We start from the raw sequence: 12,768 nt of genomic DNA, 5'->3' as shown, positions 1-12,768 counted from the left end.
AATCTGAGTTTGCTTAAAGTTTCATTTAGAGTCTCTTTGACTGTGAGCAGATCTTGGATCCAATTATAGTATCAAGAATTCCATCATGTTGGACATGGATAAGTAGGGAATCTTCCAGCTGACTCTAAACAAGTTTCATAAGCTTTAGGAGATCTTGAACACAGATTCCAAAATACTTGACATTTTGACTTGCCTGCCTCAAACTTTTTTATATGGATTATTTTGGGATCTAGCCTTGTACGTATCACTTGAAGCTATTACATATAACGTATGAAAGACCTCGCTCCCTCCCACGTTCAATTCCTTTGAAGTTATCGTATGACTTCCGTACGTTTTACATAAACAAACAATAATAAGAAACATATAATGTGTACTTAAGTCTTCCTGCCTTTTCTAATAATTAGGGTCATGGTTATATGCACTTGACAGGTATACCTTTGGAGTTTATTCAGACAAATGGCTCATTAAGTGAATGAAAACTACGAAGTATGAAATAAAAAATTCATGATAAGCATTTTTCATTTTACAAATACAAATTACACATATTTTAACTATTTCCAATAAAATAGAAAAATACTTTTGAAAACAAAATATTACAGATGCAATATAAAAATATAGGCATCTTGTATTTGCATTTCAAATACATGTACTTCACATAACACACATCTCTGTCTATAACCATACTAATAAAAAAATTAACTGTCGTGTTTGTCTGTCTGAACACTGTAAACACGAAATTTAGTGCGATTTTTGTAGGTGACTTGAGCCTAGCTTCGGCAACGTAAAGGCTTTATTTCATTAAAATCGAATCACTTAAGAAAATGACATCGTGATTTAAAGTTTTATCTAGAACTGTTGTGTGTCTTTGAACACTAATCTCTAAACTACTAGACGAACTGTCATGGGGTTTTCACGGATAACGTGAGCTTAGCTTGGGGCAACATATAGGCTATATTTCATCAAAACCAGAACACGAGGAAAAAAAGATATTGAAATTAGAGTTTTAACTAAAATCGACTTCTCACCTTAGTAGCTCGTATGTTTAATCATCCCAGCGTACACCAAAGAACCAATACACGACACTGATAGTTTCGTAGTACCTCAAAGTGCCAATAGATTAAGCTGTTTACTTTTTTTGCATCAAGCGCCTCATTCTTATCTTTACGAATACAAATTAAGATCGAATTTACTTGGCTAGGATATATTGATTTACTGATTTAACGACACTACTTTGCTTCTTTCGATAGGTTTTACTTTATATTTTTTGCTAGGCAAAACGAATTTATTAAGTCTGCTTTGCGATTTGGGTGCGTACTCATCGCATTTTGATTTCGTTTTGTTTACGATTAAAAACGCCTAGAAAACGGACGAGCCTTTCTGGATACACCATAAAGGCCATAACACTGAGGACTATGTGGTTTCAAGCATCCAATGAAGGTCGTTAAGGTGAGACTTGCTATGGGTCGACAGCATCAGGCTTTCAGTCGTTCTTTGTAAACTCGTTCCGAAAGCGAGGTGCGACCTAACTCTGATCGAGAACATCATGCGTTACCTCGCCCCTCAGAATCCTTCATTCACAGTGACTTTAAGTTACTTCTCTCCAACGTAACAGCAAGGAAGCGGAAAGTGTCACGCGAAATAGTGCAAGCAGTCGAGTTTTTATATCCCAAATCCTGCTTATTTCAAACCATTTGCCATTTCGCTTTAAATACGTGCAATTTCCGATGAGCTTATGTTACGCGATGACCATAAACTAAGAAACAGACAACATGCTGTATGTTGTGGGCATGTACCTTAGTGTCAGTTTTCGCATGGCCAACTCTCCGTGGCTCTCTCTCCTGTTACTGAAGCAAACAAGCTCTTCGTTCAAAAATGGTTCAAATGGCTCTGAGCACTATGGGACTTAACATCTTAGGTCATCAGTCCCCTAGAACTTAGAACTACTTAAACCTAACTAACCTAAGGACATCACACACATCCATGCCCGAGGCAGGATTCGAACCTGCGACCGTAGCAGCCCCGCGGTTCCGGACTGCAGCGCTAGAACCGCACGGCCACCGCGGCCGGCAAGCTCTTCGTTCACGTCCCCAATCCATACTACTTCAAACGTTGTATGCAATGAAGCTTTATAAGTCAAAAATGAATTCCACATGTACGAAGTCTCAGGCACAGCTATAAATAAATACCTGGGCAAATTCGGGTTTGTCAGCTAATAATTAATATGTGCATTTAATAGGTAATGGGTGTAATGTCTCTTGCAGCGGTCTCTCCGCGATATTTACAGAAATTTTATAAATCATATAACTCAGTACATATCTCGAAATATCTCTTCTTATCTTACCGATTATCAAGGCAAAGTAGTTTCAAGCCCAATTATTCCTTGGAGCGTCCATTTACTCCATGGAATAGCTTCTCTGCTATCAACGTTTTTTCTTAGGAAAAAGAATAGGGGACTTCTTGCCGATTAGTCGTAAAAGAAGGATGTATATGTATGTATTGTTGAGCTAGTCGCCATCTTGATGAGATTCTGTATGAGAAGGAATTTAATACATGAACTAAACTAAAGTAAGTGTGTTCGCGTATTATTTAACGGATTATTATTATTGACAGTGTCTGCTTACTACGCTGTGTTGCACGGGATCAGTGGGGAACGTCTGATTTACACTGGACGAACCTGCCGTTTTGTATGCTCAAGATATCCAGTTACTTCAAATAAATAGGCTAACACGGTCTTACCAGCAGATCTCCGGTCTTCCCCATGTGATCACCGAAAGTTAATAATTATTACAAATGTTTCCAGGAGATCGACTGACAATTGCTTGCACCGAGACTTCGAAATTGCTTCACTGCCTTATGGAATTAAAGTTAAGCTTAATTTAATCAGGATAGAACAGTATTGAACTGTGTGAATGTGATAAGCCTGCTTTGTCAATGAAAATTCCCTTAATATACGCATGTTTTTACTATCCTGATCAGTGAAGCTAAATCAGGCCGGTGTGAGAGAGGTTTTTAAATTTTTAGATCCCATACAAAATATATTAAATGGGGAAGTGAAGGAATATATCGTTGTAACAGTTGTTTATCACCGACGGAAAATCAGCAAGCTACGGTTCACTGACAACATAGCAGTAATCGTCAAAGTGAACAGGAATTATGTCGGTTCTCGATTAAATGAAATATGTGTCAGCTGATGGCTTTAATATGAGCGTAAATAAGAAGAAACAAGACAACAGCGTGTGCAGTAGGTAGGAGTTACACATGGTAAGAGGCCTTCGTTCACAAAGAACTCCAAAACAATAAATACTGACCCGAAAAAGATTCGTAGGGGGGTGGGGGTGGCTATGTTTGCAGCATAGCTTCGTATGCATGCTAAATTTGGACTGTAGGAAGGACACAAACTACACGATTAGAAGCCCTGTAAACATTATGTTAAAGAAGACTGTTGAAGATCAGAGGGATTGATCGGGTACGGAATTTAAACACCTTGCCACACATCAACAAGAATAAATGTATAACAGAAATGATGAGAATCGAAGTAGTAGAATAGTTTGACACTCATTCTTACATGCGCTGTTGCTGAAAACTGTACGTGAATGAGTGGTGGAAGGAAGCAATCACACAGGCAGGTCCAGATACAAAGCAGACTACTGATAACGCATGCAGCAGTTATGCTGAAACGAAAAGGATAGCTGGAAAGCGATGAAAATGAAGGACTGCATACATCTCAACTGACAAAACAACAAACAACATGATTTCGGAGAGAGAACAGTGACTCCCGATACCGCATTATACACTACTGGCCATTAAAATTGCTACACCAAGAAGAAATGCAGATGATAAACGGGTATTCATTGGACAAATATATTATACTAGAACTGACAAGTGATTACATTTTCATGCAATTTGGGTGCATAGATCCTGAGAAATCAGTACACAGAACAACCACCTCTGGCCGTAATAACGGCCTTGATACGCCTGGGCATTGAGTCAAACAGAGCTTGGATGGCGTGTACAGGTACAGCTGCCCATGCAGCTTCAACACGATACCACAGTTCATCAAGAGTAGTTACTGGTGTATTGTGACGAGCCACTTGCTCGGCCACCATTGACCAGACTTTTCATTTGGTGAGAGATCTGGAGAATGTGGTGGCCAGGGCAGCAGTCGAACATTTTCTATATTCAGAAAGGCCCCTACAGGACCTGCAACATGCGGTCGTGCATTATCCTGCTGAAATGTAGGGTTTCGCAGGGATCGAATGAAGGGTAGAGCCACGTGTCGTAACACATCTGAAATGTATCAAAGAGCCGTCAATGCGAACAAGAGATGACCGAGACGTGTAACCAATGGCACGCCATACCGTCACGCCAGGTGATACGCCAGTATGGCAATGACGAATACACACTTCCAATGTGCGTTCACCGCGATGTCGCCTAATACGGATGCGACCATCATGATGCTGTAAACAGAACCTGGATTCATCCGAAAAAAATGACGTTTTGCCATTCGCGCACCCAGGTTCGTCGTTGAGTACACCATCGCAGGCGCTTCTGTCTGTGATGCAGCGTCAAGGGTAACCGCAGCCACAGTCTCCGAGCTGATAGTCCATGCTGCTGCAAACGTCGTCGAACTGTTCGTGCAGATTGTTGTTGTCTTGCAAACGTCCCCCATCTGTTGACGCAGGGATCGAGACGTGGCTGCACGATCCGTTACAGCCATGCGGATAAGATGCCTGTCATCTCGACTGCTAGTGATACGAGGCCGTTGGGATCCAGCACAAGGTTCCGTATTGCCCTCCTGAACCCACCGATTCCATGTTCTGCTAACAGTGATTGGATCTTGACCAACAGGAGCAGCAATGTCGCGATATGATAAACCGCAATCGCGATAGGCTACAATCCGACCTTTATAAAAGTCTTTTCTCCTCCTTACACGAGGCATCACAACAACGTTTCACCAGGCAACGCCGGTCAACTGCTGTTTGTGTATGAGAAATCGGTTGGAAACTTTCCTCATGTCAGCACGTTGTAGGTGTCGCCACCAGCGCCAACCTTGTGTGAATGCTCTGAAAAGCTAATCATTTGCATATCACAGCATCTTCTTCCTGTCGGTTAAATTTAGCGTCAGCACGTCATCTTCGTGCTGTAGTAATTTTAATGGCGAGTAGTGTACTTACTTTAATATGCGAACATTCTCAAACCCTTGCAGAAGGAGCTATATTGCCGACTCAAGCGGCAGTGAACTATCAGGAAGGGTTTTGGACGCCAGCGACAGTGAACCATCAGGATGGGGTTTGGACCCCCCCCCCCCTCTCGCCCCTCTTTCCAAAATAAACGTGTCCAGTGTCTGAGAAAACATGCGAACGCGTTTAGTATGATGATAACGACAGCGTCGTGGAAATTGCTCGGGCACAGTCTGTAGCTGCAATATTAACTGCAGAACTGTATCCTAAAATCTGCAGTGTAACTCGCTGTGCTTTACTGAGGTGCGGAAACATGATGTAATCGTGTATCATTGTGTACTTTGTCGGCAGAGAACGAAGCTTAACACTGTAGCACAGCGCACACAGTCGCCGCCTTTTTTATTTCCTCTCGCGCGTAATACTGTTGGTTCCGGCAGCAGCCAGGGTTGGGCTACCCAACACCCATACAAGCCACAAGTTTCTCCGATATCTCCTGCTGTGAGAACATTTACTTCCCCTCCGCAAACGAATGAAAAATTACTACGTCCTTTTGGTTTCTACTGTATTAAGAATACCATAGTAGCCTTAAACATTTCTTCTGTGTGAAAAAAACTCCAGCGAACAACGCGTGAATGATACAGCCCTTTCATCGTTTTGTACGCTTTAATAATTTTCCTTGGTCACATGACTATTCTTTCAGTTAGTTGGTGGATCTTTTTTGTGTATTACAAGGCAAGGCGACGTCGCGCAGTGGTATCACTTTAGAGAAAGAGGAAGCACCGTTTTGTCTCAAAATGAGTAACAAGTATTCATGACGACCAAAACAAGCTACGTGCAGAAACTGGGTTACGCGAAACGAGAAGTTAATCCTTCCTCCCCAGCCGCTGCTGCTACTGCAAGGCAGTCATAGTTCTTCAACACTTTACGTTGCAAGAATACGCGAAGTTCTACACATGTCACTAAGTCCACTTTGACGACTGGCTCTTATTCGAGCCGCAGGCTGTGTAAGTCCCTTCCATGTCTGTCATCGAACTCGTGCTTGTTTACCGTCTATGTTTTATGGACATAGTAAATGTCAAAGGCACAAAAATACAGCGTGAAGCACGAACAATGTGGTGTTACGATGCATGAGGTGCAGAAAAATAATGATAATGCAGCAAATATGAAAGCTTCGTTGATATAATAGATCTACAGTGCTACACACACGAGCTAATGGCGTACAAACCCAACAGTTGATTTCAAAACTGAACTGAATCGTTTTACTTTATTCGATAATTTGAAGAAAGAAATATCCATCACTTATTAAATTGCAAGGAATGTGCCTGTAATAACAGTATCAATATCAGCACTGACCGTTGTTTCAATTTACAGGAACATATGCCTCTAGTGTCGCATGAAAGAATTTCACAAAATGCTTCCCGAGACCCACTAAACCTCATCAATATCTTCCGGCCTGTACTGCGGAACCTATGTACGCTCAGTCCAAGCACTGTATCGTCCTACCATTCTTCACACAGCTAAGTTACTTTCACTGAGCTGAAATTAAGGTTCCAATGTCGTTCCTGTACAGTATTGTTCTTCCCTCTTGTTCACATGATCCGAATTTCACTAGTTTATACCTCAGAATCCATTGTTCATATCTCTACTGAGTCCCGTGTCTGCGCCAAATTGAGATGCCCGAGTTTATTAATTCACACCTTATCATGTCTCCCATTCCTAGTAATCGCTTTACATACAACAGTTTTCTTAAATGTCTGCTGCCTCCTTATTTTTTGCTCAACCTACCCACTTCGGTGTTCCACATCCTTGCATGACACAAAAGCAAACGCCATTCGTTTCTTCTACTCTCATATATACGCGGTTCTTGTTTATTTATCCTCGGTTGCGACAAACAAAACACTTTTTTGTCTTCAGTCCCAGACTTGACACCAGAAGATTTCCTTCAACCTTTTGGAGTACGTCTGTACCATTCTGGTACCCGTGCCTTTTTTACTTCAATCAATTTGTATGCTAGATACTGGATTATTTCCGCACCCTCCTGCCCGGTTTTAATGTTAGACTGCATTTTAATCTACAGCCTGGAACATTCCCCTCCTCTAATACCGAGCGAGGTGGCGCAGTGGTTAGCACACTGGACTCGCATTCGGGAGGACGACGGTTCAATCCCGTCTCCGGCCATCCTGATTTAGGTTTTCCGTGATTTCCCTAAATCGTTTCAGGCAAATGCCGGGATGGTTCCTTTGAAAGGGCACGGCCGATTTCCTTCCCAATCCTTCCCTAACCCGAGCTTGCGCTCCGTCTCTAATGACCTCGTTGTCGACGGGTCGTTAAACACTAACCACCACCACCACCACCTCCTCTAATAGTTTGAAGAAAGAATCTCGCCAAATGGTATAAACTGCACCAGATGAGCTCGGTTCTGCTACTACACAAAACCATCGACCGTGGTCATCAGACGAAATATTATGAAAGCGTACCCGGATATTCATCCACTACTATGTTCATGTTGAATAGGTGTCGTCAGCCCAATTTTGCCAGCGACAGGTTAATTAACAACTGTCTCTGCACCAAAATTTGACTCTCTTAGCTCCCTAAGTGGAATAAAGAACTTGTTTTCTGACCACTAGACTGGAAGTTACAGATTGCTCCATTTCACAACCTACAGTGTTTCTTTCAAACACCTCTAACTTCTGGGGAGTGAAGTCCCAAGGTAGCCGTCAGAAAAACTGGCGTCCACAATCTCACAAAAGCATAGCACTCAGAAGGACTGGCGTCCACAATCTCTCAAAAGCAAACTAGTTAATTTGCCTCCTGGTTGCTATTAATACTCTGTCCCTTGCTGCCCGCACATCGCTGCTCGCCGGGAGCCCTGTTCATTTACGATGTAGGCTCAATATTCGCAGGGACTAATTATCCTGCAGCTGTTCACCTAGGTATCATAATGCTAGTAGATTCACACGTGGTACCACTGGAGCGACCCTGGAGTACCAATCACGGCTCAAGATTCAGGGCATATACCGACGGTCGCGGCGCGAAACACAAACCAGCTTGATATTGTCGCCTGGCAAAGATCGCAGCGAGCAGCGATGGTGCAGGTTAAATGGACCGTTAAGACTCAGTAGGCTTGTTTCATCATCGCTGCGCCATGCCAGCAAGAAGGTGGCAGCATAAATGCACTCTAAATTAAAGTGCACCTTCAAATAGAATGAACGCTTATGTTAAAATATAGCCGTCCCTACGGTGTCTTCCAATTACACTGCAAATGAAGGGAATTGCTCGATCTGGGTGTTCCAGTCTAAACTCCTCCGTCCCTATGGATCACCACACTTACTGGGAACAAATGAAAAAATATCAGGGTTTAACTTTTCGTCGTCTACAAGGTTATCGGAGGTGAAGTACAAGCTCACATTGTTTTAATAAGGACGAAATTCGACTGTGTGCTTAATTCAAAGGAACCATTCCTGTATTTGCGTTAACCTATTTTGGAAAACCACGTAAAACCTAAACATCTATGGTCAGAGCATGTTATGAATATCATTCCTCTGGAAGACGAATCTTTCAGTAACAGATTCATTGGCTTTTGCCTCATAATTAACTTCCTCTCATTGGTCCTACCTGCTCTTCCATTAAGCACGTTTCCCTACACGATAACTGCCTGCTGAATGGATATCTAGTTCTAAAGTGGCGGAAATTGAAAGTTATACGCTATTAACATCAACTAGTGATTAAGAAGATGAAGGATGGTGTGAGTGCATGATGGCTATGACTGTAACTTTTCAGACGGAAGTCGGAACGCAGCATGCCCAGAGGATGTGCACTTCAGCTTATTGCCATCTTTCGGACTTCGAGAAAGGTCACACCATTGGTATGAGGGTCATGGGAGCATCATACCAACAGATCGCACGGACAGTTCGCTGTAGTGCAATGACTACAGAGCGACTGGTGATAAGATTCGGCAGTGACGTCACATTTCAGATAACAGAGACTTGCATGATATCGAGTGGCGTTCCATGGTGTTCAGCGATGTGTTTCGCTTCTGTTTGTGGCGGCCAAATGCACAGTAACGTGTTCGTAGATGAGCCTCATGAAATGTCACAAGAAGAAGGGATTCTAGAGACGCATACATATCCAAGTCCTGAAATCATGGTGTGGGGAGATGGTGAATAAGACAACCAGGGTGACTCGGTAACCGCTGAAGGGGAGGCGAATGCGCGCCTCTATGTGGCAAGAACGGTAAATACAAAACCCAACACTATACTTTACACAACAAATGTCTTGAGGAATGTACTGGCATGTCCAGTCTCCTGATTTGTCAGCCGTGTAGCATGTATGTGTGGCGATGAGAAGTCGCATATTTTCATTCCAACTAGCAATTTTCATAAACTGATACAGCATAGGTTGGAGGCATGGCAAGGAACTCGTCAACATCATATTCCATGGCTCTTAGCTTCCATGCTACAACGAATACAACGTAGTATTTATTTGTGCCTCTGAGGGTCACACATCACATTGATGATGATGGATTCAATTCCGAAAGGAATCAACGTTTAATTACTTAATACGTGTTATGTGATGAACATCTCGACCAAGTGTGATGTTCAGACCGTTGCTTCGTGATGTAACACTTTCATTTCCTTCGGCGTGTTGCGTACGTCATACAGTACTTTCCTCTGACGTCATGGGAAACCCTCTGACGCTTAAAGAAACATTTGCAAAAGCAGTCTTCAACTAAGCTTCTCATGTATGTACTACACTTCGCCTTCATCGAAAATCACACAGTGCAATTAGCAGCATAGAGCCTACATGGTTGAGCCTCGGAAAAGATTCGAAACAGTGGCGGTCAAAGCGACAAACTTGATCGCGTATACGGTGGGCCAATGGGGATCTCCCTATCAACTGAGTTACTTCGGCAGACGAAAGCCGCGAACCTGTGTGCTGGAAAGAGGTCTGGGATTCCCTATTTATAGCGCCGCGATGTTGCATCAAGCCATCCCTTAGGCCTTGTACACACTAGTACACAAAATCGAGCGATTTTTGTATCTAAACGATGTCTAAGGACAGTCAAGTGACTTAGTATAGAGACAACTGAGAGGCATTTCTTGTTTACAGACACGCTTTTGCACCAAAATCGCCGAACTTTTGCCTCCCGTTCCAAATGGGACACGAGACAATCCTTAGGGAAGCTTGAGCAACATTTTCGTAGTGTGGACGTGATGAAAGACATGGCCTCCATTCATTTATTCTCTTTACGCCGTGGAAACCACTTCAGCGGTTTTTTATTATCTTTGTTTTAATTATTGTTACACATAACGTATTAAGATGTGGCCAATAGAGAAAATTTTGCACAAGAGCGGAGGTTTTCACGCCACATCATGTTTGTGGAAAGTTAGTAATGCCGAAAATAAAAATCGGAACAAGAAGTAGTTGGTTATCAAAGCAATGGTCAAAAAATATTAAGCTCGGTGAGCGACGTTGGAAAAAAACATGCTGTCTTCTACTTCCAAAGTCGAAAGTAAATTACTGCCGAAACCAGGCCCCTCCGCACAGTTCACGTTTCCATCAACGTCTGTTCTTTCGATTTCTTTCACTGTCCATTACCGTCACTGCACAAGGCACGATCCCATCATGGTCAATCATATTTAGCAAATATCGAGGAACAAGGCATTCAAGTATGTATCCCAGCTAAACTATCCAGACTGTCTATATACATTGTCTAGTTGCATGTCTGTAGACAGTCCCTCTACAGTGTCTACAGACAGTTGCTCGATTTTGTATACAAGTGGGTACTTAAAAGACAACCCCTCGCAGCCTAGCAACTCATACGCCCGAACGAGAGCTGCACTACTGTCTGTTACAATTGTAACGTCATCTAAATCAAAATGACTACCTTGCAATTCACAATTAAGTGCCTGGTGGTTCATCGAACCACCTTCAAGCCATTTCTCTACCGTGCCACTCTCTAACAGCGCGCGGAAAAAACGAAAACAAAAATCTTTCTGTGCGAGCTCTGATTTTTCTTATTTTATTAAAATGATCATTTATCCCTATGTAAGTGAACGACAACAAGGTATTTTCAGACTCTGAGCAGAGAGCTGGTAATAGATTTTATGAGAAGATCCTGCCGCAACAAAAAACGCCTTTGTTTCTAATGACTGCCACCCCAATTCATGTATCATATCCTTGGGGCTCTCCCCCCTATTTCGCGGTAGCGCAAAACGAGGTGCCCTTCTTTGAATCTTTTCGATGTCCTCCGTCGTTCCTATGTCATGCGGGTCCCATACCGCACAGCAATACTCCAGAAGACGACGTATAAGCGTAGTTAGACATTCTCTTTAGTAGATCTATCGCATTTTCTCAGTGTTCTGCCAATAAATCGTCGTCTTTGGTTTGCTTTGCCCATAACAATATCTATGTGATCGTTCCAGCTTAATTCATTCGTAAATGTAATCTGTAAGTATTTAGTTGAATTTACAGACTTAAGATTTGTGTGATTTATCGTGTAACTGAAATTTAGCGGATTTCTTTTCGTACTCATGTGGAGGACTTCACGCTTTTCATTATTTAGAGTCAATTGCCACTTTTCGTGCCATATAGATATCTTGTCTAAATCGTTTTGCAATTTGGTTTGATCATCTGATAACCTTATAAGATGGTAAATGACAGCACCATCTTGGGACAATCAACGGGTGCTACTCAGATTGTCACCTAAATCGTTTTATGTAGATCAGGAACAGAAGAGGGTAGCACTCAATACTTCGTGAGAGTAGAGATCTGGAATTATCATAAATAAATGATTTTTATGCCGTATACGGCCTATAGAGATTTTCGACTCGTACTATGTCGCGCGTCCCCTCTCATCACTACAGTACAGTTCACGGGGAGAATTTTCCGGGGCAGGAGGTTCCGCTCCAAGTCTCAGCCTTGTTCCAGTTGGATCGGAAGAACGGGAAGTTCAACTAAGTGGATCGTTTACTGTTTTCGTCGCAACTTCTGGGTACAGCTGGACACAAGACTCTTCAGAACTTATCGTATTTGTACATGCTTCATAGGAATTAGGAACATACAGGCGAAGAACATTTTGTAAATATACTGCCTTCTTTTCAGCGCATGCAAAAAGGTCCAAATCCATAATACACAATTATATATAAAGCACGCTTTGTATTTACTGAGCTATGAGTAGAGTCTGTCTTCGAAGAGTATGACACTTTTTGGAAGATATGAGGTAGTATAATGATCGAGATTGAATTTAAGGGGTAGACAAGAGTAGAATTTTTTTAGGCCAGTTTTTGTCATTGCCATAAAATGTTCCTTACAGAGGTTTTTTTCGATTGGTAAGCGGAAGCCAGTTAATCGATATAAATTCATCAATTTACGGGAACTGCCAATCAGAAGTTCGCTCAGTTTCAATATTAAAAAACACAAATTGAAAACTTAGCGCTTATTTTTAAAATACTTTTTTCAAGCTGGCATGAGCTATATCTCACGAAATATACCTGCAACTACATTATACCTTTTTAAAACTTGTGACTCGGCGTTTTCCAACTGCCGTATGTAGAATCTTTGTGATACATTTTAATTTCAATTTTTG

At 42.1% G+C, this 12,768-nt stretch overlaps 1 protein-coding gene across 3 annotated transcripts in view; it reads right to left on the bottom strand.

The window, feature by feature from the left end:
- The window catches only part of LOC126237277 (dual 3',5'-cyclic-AMP and -GMP phosphodiesterase 11-like), a 359,136-nt gene that overhangs the window by 230,205 nt on the left and 116,163 nt on the right, over positions 1–12,768 (bottom strand). The gene's annotated exons all lie outside the window — the stretch shown is intronic.

This window comes from Schistocerca nitens, chromosome 2, assembly GCF_023898315.1.
Source record: "Schistocerca nitens isolate TAMUIC-IGC-003100 chromosome 2, iqSchNite1.1, whole genome shotgun sequence".
In the NCBI taxonomy this organism is placed as follows: Eukaryota; Metazoa; Arthropoda; class Insecta; order Orthoptera; family Acrididae; genus Schistocerca; species Schistocerca nitens.
The sequence above is the reverse complement of the archived record's forward strand: the minus strand, read 5'-3'. Positions and strand labels throughout refer to the sequence as shown.